Here is a 15,550-nt window from a genome sequence, read left to right on the forward strand (position 1 = left end):
GTCAGTGCTGGGCTAAAAGATGCAGCACTGAGTTCCCTCCTGATAACAGGTGAGTAAATTGGAATTCGTAGTTCAGCTGATTTTAGAGGAATATTTTAATGTTCCAAAACTCCACACTTAGAAGAATTTCTAAGTGAAAGCAGTCAATGTTACCCTATGGAAGGAAATACAAGTTACTGGTAAGTACGGTTAGAATTACTTTTCAGGATCAGTACTGGCCTTAAAGATTCAGCACTGAGGTCTCTCCTGATAACATTTGAGTAAATCGGAATTCGTAGTTCGGCTGATTTTAGAGGAATATTTGTATGTTCCAACACTCCACACTTAGAAACTTTTCTGCTGAAAACCACACAATGGATTCCTATGGAAAGAAATACAAGTTACTGGTAAGTACGCTTAGAATTACTTTTCAGGGTCCGTGCTAGGCTAAAAGATGCAGCACTGAGGTCTCTCCTGATAACAGGTGAGTAAATCGGAATTCGTAGATCGGCTGATTTTAGAGGAATATTTTAAAGTTCCAAACCTCCACACTGAGAAGAATTTCCAAGTGAAACCAGTCAATGTTAGCCTATGGAAGGAAATTCAACCCACTGGTAAGTATGGTTAGAATTACTTTTCAGGATCAGTACTGGCCTTAAAGATTCAGCACTGAGGTCTCTCCTGATAACAGGTGTGTAAATCAGAATTCGTAGTTCAGCTGATTTTAGAGGACTATTTTAAAGTTCCAAACCTCCACACTGAGAAGAATTTCCAAGTGAAACCAGTCAATGTTAGCCTATAGAAGGAAATTCAACCTACTGGTAAGTACGGTTAGAATTTCTTTTCAAGATCAGTACTGGCCTTAAAGATTCAGCACTGAGGTCTCTCCTGATAACAGGTGAGTAAATCGAAATTCGTAGTTCGGCTGATTTTAGAGGAATATTTGTAAGTTCCAAAACCCCACACTTAGAAACTTTTCTGCTGAAAACCACACAATGGATTCCTATGGAAGGAAATACAAGTTACTGGTAAGTATGCTTAGAATTACTTTTCAGGGTCAGTGCTGGGCTAAAAGATGTAGCACTGGGATCTCTCCTGATAACAGATGAGTAAATTAGAATTCGTAGTTCGGCTGATTTTAGAGGAATATTTGTAAGTTCCAAAACTCCACACTTTCATACTTTTCTGCTGAAAACCACACAATGGATTCCGATGGAAGGAAATACAAGCTACTGGTAAGTACTCCTAGAACTACTTTTCAGGGTCAGTGCTGGGATAAAAGATGCAGCACTGTGTTCTCTCCTGATAACAGCAGAGTAAATCGGAATTCGGAATTCAGCTGATTTTAGAGGAATATTTGTTAGTTCCAAAACTCCACACTTCGAAACTTTTTTGCTGAAAACCACACAATGGATTCCTAAGGAAGGAAATACAAGTTACTGGTAAGTACGCTTAGAATTTCTTTTCAGGGTCAGTGCTGGTCTAAAAGATGCAGCACTGAGTTCTCTCCTGATGACATGTGAGTAAATCGGAATTCAAAGTTTGGCTTATTTTAGAGGAATATTTGTAAGTTCCAAAACTCCACACTTAGAAACTTCTCTGCTGAAAACCACACAATGGATTCCTATGGAAGGAAATACAAGTTACTGGTAAGTACGCTTAGAATTACTTTTCAGGGTCAGTGCTGGGCTAAAAGATGAAGCACTGGGTTCTCTCCCGATAACAGGCGAGTAAATCGGAATTCGTAGTTTAGCTGAGTTTAGAGGAATATTTGTAAGTTCCAAAACTCCACACTTTCATACTTTTCTGCTGAAAACCACACAACGGATTCCTATTGAAGGAAATACAAGCTACTGGTAAGTACGCCTAGAATTACTTTTCAGGGTCAGTGCTGGGCTAAAAGATTCAGCACTGGGTTCTCTCCTGATAACATGAGAGTAAATCGGAATTCGGAATTCAGCTGATTTTAGAGGAATATTTGTTAGTTCCAAAACTCCACACTTCGAAACTTCTCTGCTGAAAACAACACAATGGATTCCTATGGAAGGAGATACAAGTTACTGGTAAGTATGCTTAGAATTACTTTTCGGGGTCAGTGCTGGGCCAAAAGATGCAGCACTGAGGTCTCGCCTGATAACATTTGAGTAAATCGGAATTCATAGTTTGGCTGATTTTAGAGGAATATTTTAAAGTTCCAAAACTCCACACTAAAGAAGAATTTCCAAGTGAAACCAGTCAATGTAAGCCTATGGAAGGAAATACAAGTTACTGGTTAGTACCGTTAGAATTACTTTTCAGGATCAGTACTGGCCTTAAAGATTCAGCAGTGAGGTCTCTCCTGATAACATTTGAGTAAATCGGAATTCGTGGTTCGGCTGATTTTAGAGGAATATTTGTAAGTTCCAAAACTCCACACTTAGATACTTTTCTGCTGAAAAACACAATGGATTCCTATGGAAGGAAATACAAGTTACTTGTAAGTATGCTTAGAATTACTTTTCAGGGTCAGTGCTGGGCTAAAAGATGCAGCACTGAGTTCTCTCCTGATAACATGTGAGTAAATCGGAATTCGTAGTTTGGCTGATTTTAGAGGAATATTTTAAAGTTCCAAAACTCCATACTTAGAAGAATTTCTAAGTGAAACCAGTCAATATAAGCCTATGGAAGGAAATACAAGTTACTGGTAAGTACGGTTAGAATTACTTTTCAGGATCAGTACTGGCCTTAAAGATTCAGCACTGAGGTCTCTCCTGATAACATTTGAATAAATCGGTATTCGTAGTTCGGCTGATTTTAGAGGAATATTTTAGAGTTCCAAACCTCCACACTGAGATGAATTTCCAAGTGAAACCAGTCAATGTTAGCCTATGGAAGGAAACTCAAGTTACTGGTAAGTACGGTTACAATTACTTTTCAGGATCAGTGCTGGCCTTAAAGATTCAGCACTGAGGTCTCTCCTGATAACAGATGAGTAAATCGTAATTCGTAGTTCGGCTGATTTTAGAGGAATATTTGTAAGTTCCAACACTCCACACTTAGAAATTTTTCTGCTGAAAACCACACAATGGATTCCTATGGAAAGAAATACAAGTTACTGGTAAGTACGCTTAGAATTACTTTTCAGGGTCAGTGCTGGGCTACAAGATGCAGCACTGTGTTCTCTCTTGATAACAGGTTAGTAAATCAGAATTCGTAGTTTGGCTGATTTTAGAGGAATATTTGTAAGTTCCAAAACTCCACACTTCGAAACTTCTCTGCTGAAAACCATACAATGGATTCCTATGGAAGGAAATACAAGTTACTGGTAAGTATGCTTAGAATTACTTTTCAGGGTCAGTGCTGGGCTAAAAGATGTAGCACTGTGATCTCTCCTGATAACAGATGAGTAAATCGGAATTAGTAGTTCGGCTGATTTTAGAGGTATATTTGTAAGTTCCAAAACTCCACACTTTCATACTTTTCTGCTGAAAACCACACAATGGATTCCTATTGAAGGAAATACAAGCTACTGGTAAGTATGCTTAGAATTACTTTTCAGGGTCAGTACTGGCCTTAAAGATTCAGCACTGAGGTCTCTCCTGATAACGTTTGAGTAAATTGGAATTCGTAGTTCGGCTGATTTTAGAGGTATATTTGTAAGTTCCAAAACTCCACACTTTCATACTTTTCTGCTGAAAACCACACAATGGATTCCTATTGAAGGAAATACAAGCTACTGGTAAGTATGCTTAGAATTACTTTTCAGGGTCAGTACTGGCCTTAAAGATTCAGCACTGAGGTCTCTCCTGATAACGTTTGAGTAAATTGGAATTCGTAGTTCGGCTGATTTTAGAGGAATATTTTAGAGTTCCAAATCTCCACACTGAGAAGAAATTCCAAGTGAAACCAGTCAATGTTAGCCTATGGAAGGAAATTCAAGTTACTGGTAAGCACGGTTACAATTACTTTTCAGGATCAGTACTGGCCTTAAAGATTTAGCACTGAGGTCTCTCCTGATAACAGGTGAGTAAATCGAAATTCGTAGTTCGGCTGATTTTAGAGGAATATTTGTAAGTTCCAGAACTCCACACTTAGAAACTTTTCTGCTGAAAACCACACAATGGATTCCTATGGAAAGAAATACAAGTTACTGGTAAGTACGCTTAGAATTACTTTTCAGGGTCAGTGCTCAGCTACAAGATGCAGCACTGTGTTCTCTCTTGATAACAGGTTAGTAAATCAGAATTCGTAGTTTGGCTGATTTTAGAGGAATATTTGTAAGTTCCAAAACTCCACACTTAGAAACTTCTCTGCTGAAAACCATACAATGGATTCCTATGGAAGGAAATACAAGTTATTGGTAAGTATGCTTAGAATTACTTTTCAGGGTCAGTGCTGGGCTAAAAGATGCAGCACTGAGTTCTCTCCTGATAACAGGTGAGTAAATTGGATTTCGTAGTTCAGCTGATTTTAGAGGAATATTTTAAAGTTCCAAAACTCCACACTTAGAAGAATTTCCAAGTGAAACCAGTCAATGTTACCCTTTGGAAGGAAATACAAGTTACTGGTAAGTACGGTTAGAATTACTTTTCAGGATCAGTACTGGCATTAAAGATTCAGCACTGAGGTCTCTCCTGATAACAGGTGAGTAAATAGGAATTCATAGTTTGGCTGCTTTTAGAGGAATATTTGTAAGTTCCAACACTCCACACTTAGAAACTTTTCTGCTGAAAACCACACAATGGATTCCTATGGAAAGAAATACAAGTTACTGGTAAGTACGCTTAGAATTACTTTTCAGGGTCAGTGCTGGGCTAAAAGATGAAGCACTGTGTTCTCTTTTGATAACAGGAAAGTAAATCAGAATTCGTTGTTTGGCTGATTTTAGAGGAATATTTGTAAGTTCCAAAACTCCACACTTAGAAACTTCTCTGCTGAAAACCACACAATGGATTCCTATGGAAGTAAATACAAGTTACTGGTAAGTACGCTTAGAATTACTTTTCAGGGTCAGTGCTGGGCTAAAAGATGTAGCACTGGGATCTCTCCTGATAACTGATGAGTAAATCGGAATTCGTAGTTCGGCTGATTTTAGAGGAATATTTGTATGTTCCAAAACTCCACACTTAGAAACTTCTCTGCTGAAAACCACACAATGGATTCCTATGGAAGTAAATACAAGTTACTGGTAAGTACGCTTAGAATTACTTTTCAGGGTCAGTGCTGGGCTAAAAGATGCAGCACTGAGTTCTCTCCTAAGTACCAAAACTCCACACTTCGAAACTTCTCTGCTGAAAACAACACAATGGATTCCTATGAAAAGGAAATACAAGTTACTGGTAAGTACCCTTAGAATTACTTTTCAGGGTCAGTGCTGGGCTAAAAGATGTAGCACTGGGATCTCTCCTGATAACAGATGAGTAAATCGGAATTCGTAGTTCGGCTGATTTTAGAGGAATATTTGTATGTTCCAAAACTCCACACTTAGAAACTTCTCTGCTGAAAACCACACAATGGATTCCTATGGAAGTAAATACAAGTTACTGGTAAGTACGCTTAGAATTACTTTTCAGGGTCAGTGCTGGGCTAAAAGATGCAGCACTGAGTTCTCTCCTAAGTACCAAAACTCCACACTTCGAAACTTCTCTGCTGAAAACAACACAATGGATTTCTATGAAAAGGAAATACAAGTTACTGGTAAGTACCCTTAGAATTACTTTTCAGGGTCAGTGCTGGGCTAAAAGATGTAGCACTGGGATCTCTCCTGATAACAGATGAGTAAATCGGAATTCGTAGTTCGGGTGATTTTAGAGGAATATTTGTAAGTTCCAAAACTCCACACTTAGAAACTTCTCTGCTGAAAACCACACAATGGATTCCTATGGAAGGAAGTACAAGTTACTGGTAAGTACGCTTAGAATTAATTTTCAGGGTCAGTGCTGGGCTAAAAGATGCAGCACTGAGTTCTCTCCTGATAACAGGTGAGTAAATCGGAATTCGTAGTTCGGCTGATTTTAGAGGAATATTGGTAAGTTCCAAAACTCCACACTTAGAAACTTCTCTGCTGAAACCCATACAATGGATTCCTATGGAAAGAAATACAAGTTACTGGTAAGTACGCTTAGAATTACTTTTCAGGGTCAGTGCTGGGCTAAAAGATGCAGCACTGTGTTCTCTGTTGATAACAGGTTAGTAAATCAGAATTCGTAGTTTGGCTGATTTTAGAGGAATATTGGTAAGTTCCAAAACTCCACACTTAGAAACTTCTCTGCTGAAACCCATACAATGGATTCCTATGGAAGGAAATACAAGTTATTGGTAAGTACGCTTAGAATGACTTTTCAGGGTCAGTGCTGGGCTAAAAGATACAGCACTGAGTTCTCTCCTGATAACATGTGAGTAAATCGGAATTCGTAGTTCGGCTGATTTTAGAGGAATATTTGTATGTTCCAAAACTCCACACTTAGAAACTTCTCTGCTGAAAACCACACAATGGATTCCTATGGAAGTAAATACAAGTTACTGGTAAGTACGCTTAGAATTACTTTTCAGGGTCAGTGCTGGGCTAAAAGATGCAGCACTGAGTTCTCTCCTAAGTACCAAAACTCCACACTTCGAAACTTCTCTGCTGAAAACAACACAATGGATTCCTATGAAAAGGAAATACAAGTTACTGGTAAGTACCCTTAGAATTACTTTTCAGGGTCAGTGCTGGGCTAAAAGATGTAGCACTGGGATCTCTCCTGATAACAGATGAGTAAATCGGAATTCGTAGTTCGGCTGATTTTAGAGGAATATTTGTATGTTCCAAAACTCCACACTTAGAAACTTCTCTGCTGAAAACCACACAATGGATTCCTATGGAAGTAAATACAAGTTACTGGTAAGTACGCTTAGAATTACTTTTCAGGGTCAGTGCTGGGCTAAAAGATGCAGCACTGAGTTCTCTCCTAAGTACCAAAACTCCACACTTCGAAACTTCTCTGCTGAAAACAACACAATGGATTTCTATGAAAAGGAAATACAAGTTACTGGTAAGTACCCTTAGAATTACTTTTCAGGGTCAGTGCTGGGCTAAAAGATGTAGCACTGGGATCTCTCCTGATAACAGATGAGTAAATCGGAATTCGTAGTTCGGCTGATTTTAGAGGAATATTTGTAAGTTCCAAAACTCCACACTTAGAAACTTCTCTGCTGAAAACCACTCAATGGATTCCTATGGAAGGAAGTACAAGTTACTGGTAAGTACGCTTAGAATTAATTTTTAGGGTCAGTGCTGGGCTAAAAGATGCAGCACTGAGTTCTCTCCTGATAACAGGTGAGTAAATCGGAATTCGTAGTTCGGCTGATTTTAGAGGAATATTGGTAAGTTCCAAAACTCCACACTTAGAAACTTCTCTGCTGAAACCCATACAATGGATTCCTATGGAAAGAAATACAAGTTACTGGTAAGTACGCTTAGAATTACTTTTCAGGGTCAGTGCTGGGCTAAAAGATGCAGCACTGTGTTCTCTGTTGATAACAGGTTAGTAAATCAGAATTCGTAGTTTGGCTGATTTTAGAGGAATATTGGTAAGTTCCAAAACTCCACACTTAGAAACTTCTCTGCTGAAACCCATACAATGGATTCCTATGGAAGGAAATACAAGTTATTGGTAAGTACGCTTAGAATGACATTTCAGGGTCAGTGCTGGGCTAAAAGATGCAGCACTGAGTTCTCTCCTGATAACAGGTGAGTAAATTGGAATTCGTAGTTCAGCTGATTTTAGAGGAATATTTTAATGTTCCAAAACTCCACACTTAGAAGAATTTCTAAGTGAAACCAGTCAATCTTACCCTATGGAAGGAAATACAAGTTACTGGTAAGTACGGTTAGAATTACTTTTCAGGATCAGTACTGGCCTTAAAGATTCAGCACTGAGGTCTCTCCTGATAACATTTGAGTAAATCGGAATTCGTAGTTCGGCTGATTTTAGAGGAATATTTGTATGTTCCAACACTCCACACTTAGAAACTTTTCTGCTGAAAACCACACAATGGATTCCTATGGAAAGAAATACAAGTTACTGGTAAGTATGCTTAGAATTACTTTTCAGAGTCAGTGCTGGGCTAAAAGATGCAGCACTGTGTTCTCTCTTGATAACAGGTAAGTAAATCAGAATTCGTAGTTCGGCTGATTTTAGAGGAATATTTTAAAGTTCCAAACCTCCACACTGAGAAGAATTTCCAAGTGAAACCAGTCAATGTTAGCCTATGGAAGGAAATTCAACCCACTGGTAAGTATGGTTAGAATTACTTTTCAGGATCAGTACTGGCCTTAAAGATTCAGCACTGAGGTCTCTCCTGATAACAGGTGAGTAAATCGGAATTCGTAGTTCGGCTGATTTTAGAGGATTATTTTAAAGTTCCAAACCTCCACACTGAGAAGAATTTCCAAGTGAAACCAGTCAATGTTAGCCTATGGAAGGAAATTCAACCTACTGATAAGTACGGTTAGAATTACTTATCAGGATCAGTACTGGCCTTAAAGATTCAGCACTGAGGTCTCTCCTGATAACAGGTGAGTAAATCGAAATTCGTAGTTCGGCTGATTTTAGAGGAATATTTGTAAGTTCCAAAACCCCACACTTAGAAACTTTTCTGCTGAAAACCACACCATGGATTCCTATGGAAGGAAATACAAGTTAATGGTAAGTATGCTTAGAATTACTTTTCAGGGTCAGTGCTGGGCTAAAAGATGTAGGACTGGGATCTCTCCTGATAACAGATGAGTAAATCAGAATTCGTAGTTCGGCTGATTTTAGAGGAATATTTGTAAGTTCCAAAACTCCACACTTTCATACTTTTATGCTGAAAACCACACAATGGATTCCTATGGAAGGAAATACAAGCTACTGGTAAGTACTCCTAGAACTACTTTTCAGGGTCAGTGCTGGGATTAAAGATGCAGCACTGTGTTCTCTCCTGATAACAGGAGAGTAAATAGGAATTCGGAATTCAGCTGATTTTAGAGGAATATTTGTTAGTTCCAAAACTCCACACTTCGAAACTTTTTTGCTGAAAACCACACAATGGATTCCTAAGGAAGGAAATACAAGTTACTGGTAAGTACGCTTAGAATTTCTTTTCTGGGTCAGTGCTGGGCTAAAAGATGCAGCACTGAGTTGTCTCCTGATGACATGTGAGTAAATTGGAATTCGTAGTTTGGCTTATTTTAGAGGAATATTTGTAAGTACCAAAACTCCACACTTCGAAACTTCTCTGCTGAAAACCACACAATGGATTCCTATGGAAGGAAATACAAGTTACTGGTAGGTATGCTTAGAATAACTTTTCAGGGTCAGTGCTGGGCTAAAAGATGCAGCACTGAGTTCTCTCCTGATAACATGTGAGTAAATCGGAATTCGTAGTTTGGCTGATTTTAGAGAAATATTTGAAAGTTCCAAAACTCCACACTTAGAAGAATTTCCAAGTGAAACCAGTCAATGTAAGCCTATGGAAGGAAATACAAGTTACTGGTAAGTACGGTTAGAATTAGTTTTCAGGATCAGTACTGGCCTTAAAGATTCAGCACTGAGGTCTCTCCTGATAACAGGTGAGTAAATCAGAATTCGTAGTTCGGCTGATTTTAGAGGAATATTTGTAAGTTCCAAAACTCCACACTTTCATACTTTTCTGCTGAAAACCACACAACGGATTCCTATTGAAGGAAATACAAGCTACTGGTAAGTATGCCTAGAATTACTTTTCAGGGTCAGTGCTGGGCTAAAAGATGCAGCACTGGGTTCTCTCCTGATAACAGGAGAGTAAATCGGAATTCGGAATTCAGCTGATTTTAGAGGAATATTTGTTAGTTCCAAAACTCAACACTTAGAAACTTTTCTGCTGAAAACCACACAATGGATTCCTAAGGAAGGAAATACAAGTTACTGGTAAGTACGCTTAGAATTTCTTTTCAGGGTCAGTGCTGGGCTAAAAGATGCAGCACTGAGTTGTCTCCTGATGACATGTGAGTAAATCGAAATTCGTAGTTTGGCTTATTTTAGAGGAATATTTGTAAGTACCAAAACTACACACTTCGAAACTTCTCTGCTGAAAACCACACAATGGATTCCTATCGAAGGAAATACAAGTTACTGGTAAGTATGCTTAGAATTACTTTTCAGGGTCAGTTCTGGGCCAAAAGATGCAGCACTGAGGTCTCGCCTGATAACATTTGAGTAAATCGGAATTCATAGTTTGGCTGATATTAGAGGATTATTTTAAAGTTCCAAAACTCCACACTAAGAAGAATTTCCAAGTGAAACCAGTCAATGTAAGCCTATGGAAGGAAATACCAGTTACTGGTTAATACGGTTAGAATTACTTTTAAGGATAAGTACTGGCCTTAAAGATTCAGCACTGAGGTCTCTCCTGATAACATTTGAGTAAATCGGAATTCGTAGTTCGGCTGATTTTAGAGGAATATTTGTAAGTTCCAAAACTCCACACTTTCATACTTTTCTGCTGAAAACCACACAATGGATTCCTATGGAAGGAAATACAAGTTACTTGTAAGTACGCTTCAAATTACTTTTCAGGGTCAGTGCTGGGCTAAAAGATGCAGCTCTGGGATCTCTCCTGATAACAGGTGAGTAAATTGAAATTCGTAGTTTGGCTTATTTTAGAGGAATATTTGTAAGTTCCAAAACTCCACACTTTCATACTTTTCTGCTGAAAACCACACAATGGATTCCTATGGAAGGAAATACAAGTTACTGGTAAGTATGCTTAGAATTACTTTTCAGGGTCAGTGCTGGGCTAAAAGATGCAGCACTGAGTTCTCTCCTGATAACATGTGAGTAAATCGGAATTCGTAGTTCGGCTGATTTTAGAGGAATATTTTAGAGTTCCAAACCTCCACACTGAGAAGAATTTCCAAGTGAAACCAGTCAATGTTAGCCTATGGAAGGAAACTCAAGTTACTGGTAAGTACGGTTACAATTACTTTTCAGGATCAGTACTGGCCTTAAAGATTCAGCACTGAGGTCTCTCCTGATAACAGGTGACTAAATCGGAATTCGTAGTTCGGCTAATTTTAGAGGAATATTTGTAAGTTCCAGCACTCCACACTTAGAAATTTTTCTGCTGAAAACCACACAATGGATTCCTATGGAAAGAAATACAAGTTACTGGTAAGTACGCTTAGAATTACTTTTCAGGGTCAGTGCTGGGCTACAAGATGCAGCACTGTGTTCTCTCTTGATAACAGGTTAGTAAATCAGAATTCGTAGTTTGGCTGATTTTAGAGGAATATTTGTAAGTTCTAAAACTCCACACTTAGAAACTTCTCTGCTGAAAACCATACAATGGATTCCTATGGAAGGAAATACAAGTTATTGGTAAGTACGCTTAGAATTACTTTTCAGGGTCAGTGCTGGGCTAAAAGATGCAGCACTGAGTTCTCTCCTGATAACAGGTGTGTAAATCGGAATTCGTAGTTCGTCTGATTTTAGAGGAATATTTGTAAGTTCCAAAACTCCACACTTCGAAACTTCTCTGCTGAAAACCATACAATGGATTCCTATGGAAGGAAATACAAGTTACTGGTAAGTATGCTTAGAATTACTTTTCAGGGTCAGTGCTGGGCTAAAAGATGTAGCACTGGGATCTCTCTTGATAACAGATGAGTAAATCGGAATTCGTAGTTCGGCTGATTTTAGAGGAATATTTGTAAGTTCCAAAACTCCAAACTTTCATACTTTTCTGCTGAAAACCACACAATGGATTCCTATTGAAGGAAATACAAGCTACTGGTAAGTACGCTTAGAATTACTTTTCAGGGTCAGTACTGGCCTTAAAGATTCAGCACTGAGCTCTCTCCTGATAACATTTGAGTAAATCGGAATTCGTAGTTCGGCTGGTTTTAGAGGAATATTTTAGAGTTCCAAACGTCCACACTGAGAAGAAATTCCAAGTGAAACCAGTCAATGTTAGCCTGTGGAAGGAAATTCAAGTTATGGTAAGCACGGTTACAATTACTTTTCAGGATCAGTACTGGCCTTAAAGATTTAGCACTGAGGTCTCTCCTGATAACAGGTGAGTAAATCGAAATTCGTAGTTCGGCTGATTTTAGAGGAATATTTGTAAGTTCCAAAACTCCACACTTAGAAACTTCTCTGCTGAAAACCATACAATGGATTCCTATGGAAGGAAATACAAGTTATTGGTAAGTACGCTTAGAATTACTTTTCAGGGTCAGTGCTGGGCTAAAAGATGCAGCACTGAGTTCTCTCCTGATAACAGGTGAGTAAATTGGAATTCGTAGTTCAGCTGATTTTAGAGGAATATTTTAAAGTTCCAAAACTCCACACTTAGAAGAATTTCCAAGTGAAACCAGTCAATGTTACCCTATGGAAGGAAATACAAGTTACTGGTAAGTACGGTTAGAATTACTTTACAGGATCAGTACTGGCCTTAAAGATTCAGCACTGAGGTCTCTCCTGATAACAGGTGAGTAAATCGGAATTCATAGTTCGGCTGCTTTTAGAGGAATATTTGTAAGTTCCAACACTCCACACTTAGAAACTTCTCTGCTGAAAACCATACAATGGATTCCTATGGAAGGAAATACAAGTTATTGGTAAGTACGCTTCAAATTACTTTTCAGGGTCAGTGCTGGGCTAAAAGATGCAGCTCTGGGATCTCTCCTGATAACAGGTGAGTAAATCGAAATTCGTAGTTTGGCTTATTTTAGAGGAATATTTGTAAGTACCAAAACTCCACACTTCGAAACTTCTCTGCTGAAAACCACACAATGGATTCCTATGGAAGGAAATACAAGTTACTGGTAAGTATGCTTAGAATTACTTTTCAGGGTCAGTGCTGGGCTGAAAGATGCAGCACTGAGTTCTCTCCTGATAACATGTGAGTAAATCGGAATTCGTAGTTTGCCTGATTTTAGAGGAATATTTTAAAGTTCCAAAACTCCATACTTAAAAGAATTTCCAAGTGAAACCAGTCAATGTAAGCCTATGGAAGGAAATACAAGTTACTGGTAAGTACGGTTAGAATTACTTTTCAGGATGTGTACTGGCCTTAAAGATTCAGCACTGAGGTCTCTCCTGATAACATTTGAGTAAATCGGAATTCGTAGTTCGGCTGATTTTAGAGGAATATTTTAGAGTTCCAAACCTCCACACTGAGAAGAATTTCCAAGTGAAACCAGTCAATGTTAGCCTATGGAAGGAAACTCAAGTTACTGGTAAGTACGGTTACAATTACTTTTCAGGATCACTACTGGCCTTAAAGATTCAGCACTGAGGTCTCTCCTGATAACAGGTGAGTAAATCGGAATTCGTAGTTCGGCTGATTTTAGAGGAATATTTGTAAGTTCCAGCACTCCACACTTAGAAATTTTTCTGCTGAAAACCACACAATGGATTCCTATGGAAAGAAATACAAGTTACTGGTAAGTACGCTTAGAATTACTTTTCAGGGTCAGTGCTGGGCTTCAAGATGCAGCACTGTGTTCTCTCTTGATAACAGGTTAGTAAATCAGAATTCGTAGTTTGGCTGATTTTAGAGGAATATTTGTAAGTTCTAAAACTCCACACTTAGAAACTTCTCTGCTGAAAACCATACAATGGATTCCTATGGAAGGAAATACAAGTTATTGGTAAGTACGCTTAGAATTACTTTTCAGGGTCAGTGCTGGGCTAAAAGATGCAGCACTGAGTTCTCTCCTGATAACAGGTGTGTAAATCGGAATTCGTAGTTCGTCTGATTTTAGAGGAATATTTGTAAGTTCCAAAACTCCACACTTCGAAACTTCTCTGCTGAAAACCATACAATGGATTCCTATGGAAGGAAATACAAGTTACTGGTAAGTATGCTTAGAATTACTTTTCAGGGTCAGTGCTGGGCTAAAAGATGTAGCACTGGGATCTCTCTTGATAACAGATGAGTAAATCGGAATTCGTAGTTCGGCTGATTTTAGAGGAATATTTGTAAGTTCCAAAACTCCAAACTTTCATACTTTTCTGCTGAAAACCACACAATGGATTCCTATTGAAGGAAATACAAGCTACTGGTAAGTACGCTTAGAATTACTTTTCAGGGTCAGTACTGGCCTTAAAGATTCAGCACTGAGCTCTCTCCTGATAACATTTGAGTAAATCGGAATTCGTAGTTCGGCTGGTTTTAGAGGAATATTTTAGAGTTCCAAACGTCCACACTGAGAAGAAATTCCAAGTGAAACCAGTCAATGTTAGCCTGTGGAAGGAAATTCAAGTTATGGTAAGCACGGTTACAATTACTTTTCAGGATCAGTACTGGCCTTAAAGATTTAGCACTGAGGTCTCTCCTGATAACAGGTGAGTAAATCGAAATTCGTAGTTCGGCTGATTTTAGAGGAATATTTGTAAGTTCCAAAACTCCACACTTAGAAACTTCTCTGCTGAAAACCATACAATGGATTCCTATGGAAGGAAATACAAGTTATTGGTAAGTACGCTTAGAATTACTTTTCAGGGTCAGTGCTGGGCTAAAAGATGCAGCACTGAGTTCTCTCCTGATAACAGGTGAGTAAATTGGAATTCGTAGTTCAGCTGATTTTAGAGGAATATTTTAAAGTTCCAAAACTCCACACTTAGAAGAATTTCCAAGTGAAACCAGTCAATGTTACCCTATGGAAGGAAATACAAGTTACTGGTAAGTACGGTTAGAATTACTTTACAGGATCAGTACTGGCCTTAAAGATTCAGCACTGAGGTCTCTCCTGATAACAGGTGAGTGAATCGGAATTCATAGTTCGGCTGCTTTTAGAGGAATATTTGTAAGTTCCAACACTCCACACTTAGAAACTTCTCTGCTGAAAACCATACAATGGATTCCTATGGAAGGAAATACAAGTTATTGGTAAGTACGCTTCAAATTACTTTTCAGGGTCAGTGCTGGGCTAAAAGATGCAGCTCTGGGATCTCTCCTGATAACAGGTGAGTAAATCGAAATTCGTAGTTTGGCTTATTTTAGAGGAATATTTGTAAGTACCAAAACTCCACACTTCGAAACTTCTCTGCTGAAAACCACACAATGGATTCCTATGGAAGGAAATACAAGTTACTGGTAAGTATGCTTAGAATTACTTTTCAGGGTCAGTGCTGGGCTGAAAGATGCAGCACTGAGTTCTCTCCTGATAACATGTGAGTAAATCGGAATTCGTAGTTTGCCTGATTTTAGAGGAATATTTTAAAGTTCCAAAACTCCATACTTAGAAGAATTTCCAAGTGAAACCAGTCAATGTAAGCCTATGGAAGGAAATACAAGTTACTGGTAAGTACGGTTAGAATTACTTTTCAGGATGTGTACTGGCCTTAAAGATTCAGCACTGAGGTCTCTCCTGATAACATTTGAGTAAATCGGAATTCGTAGTTCGGCTGATTTTAGAGGAATATTTTAGAGTTCCAAACCTCCACACTGAAAAGAATTTCCAAGTGAAACCAGTCAATGTTAGCCTATGGAAGGAAACTCAAGTTACTGGTAAGTACGGTTACAATTACTTTTCAGGATCACTACTGGCCTTAAAGATTCAGCACTGAGGTCTCTCCTGATA

Source organism: Triturus cristatus, chromosome 1_1, assembly GCF_964204655.1.
Source record: "Triturus cristatus chromosome 1_1, aTriCri1.1, whole genome shotgun sequence".
Taxonomy (NCBI): Eukaryota; Metazoa; Chordata; class Amphibia; order Caudata; family Salamandridae; genus Triturus; species Triturus cristatus.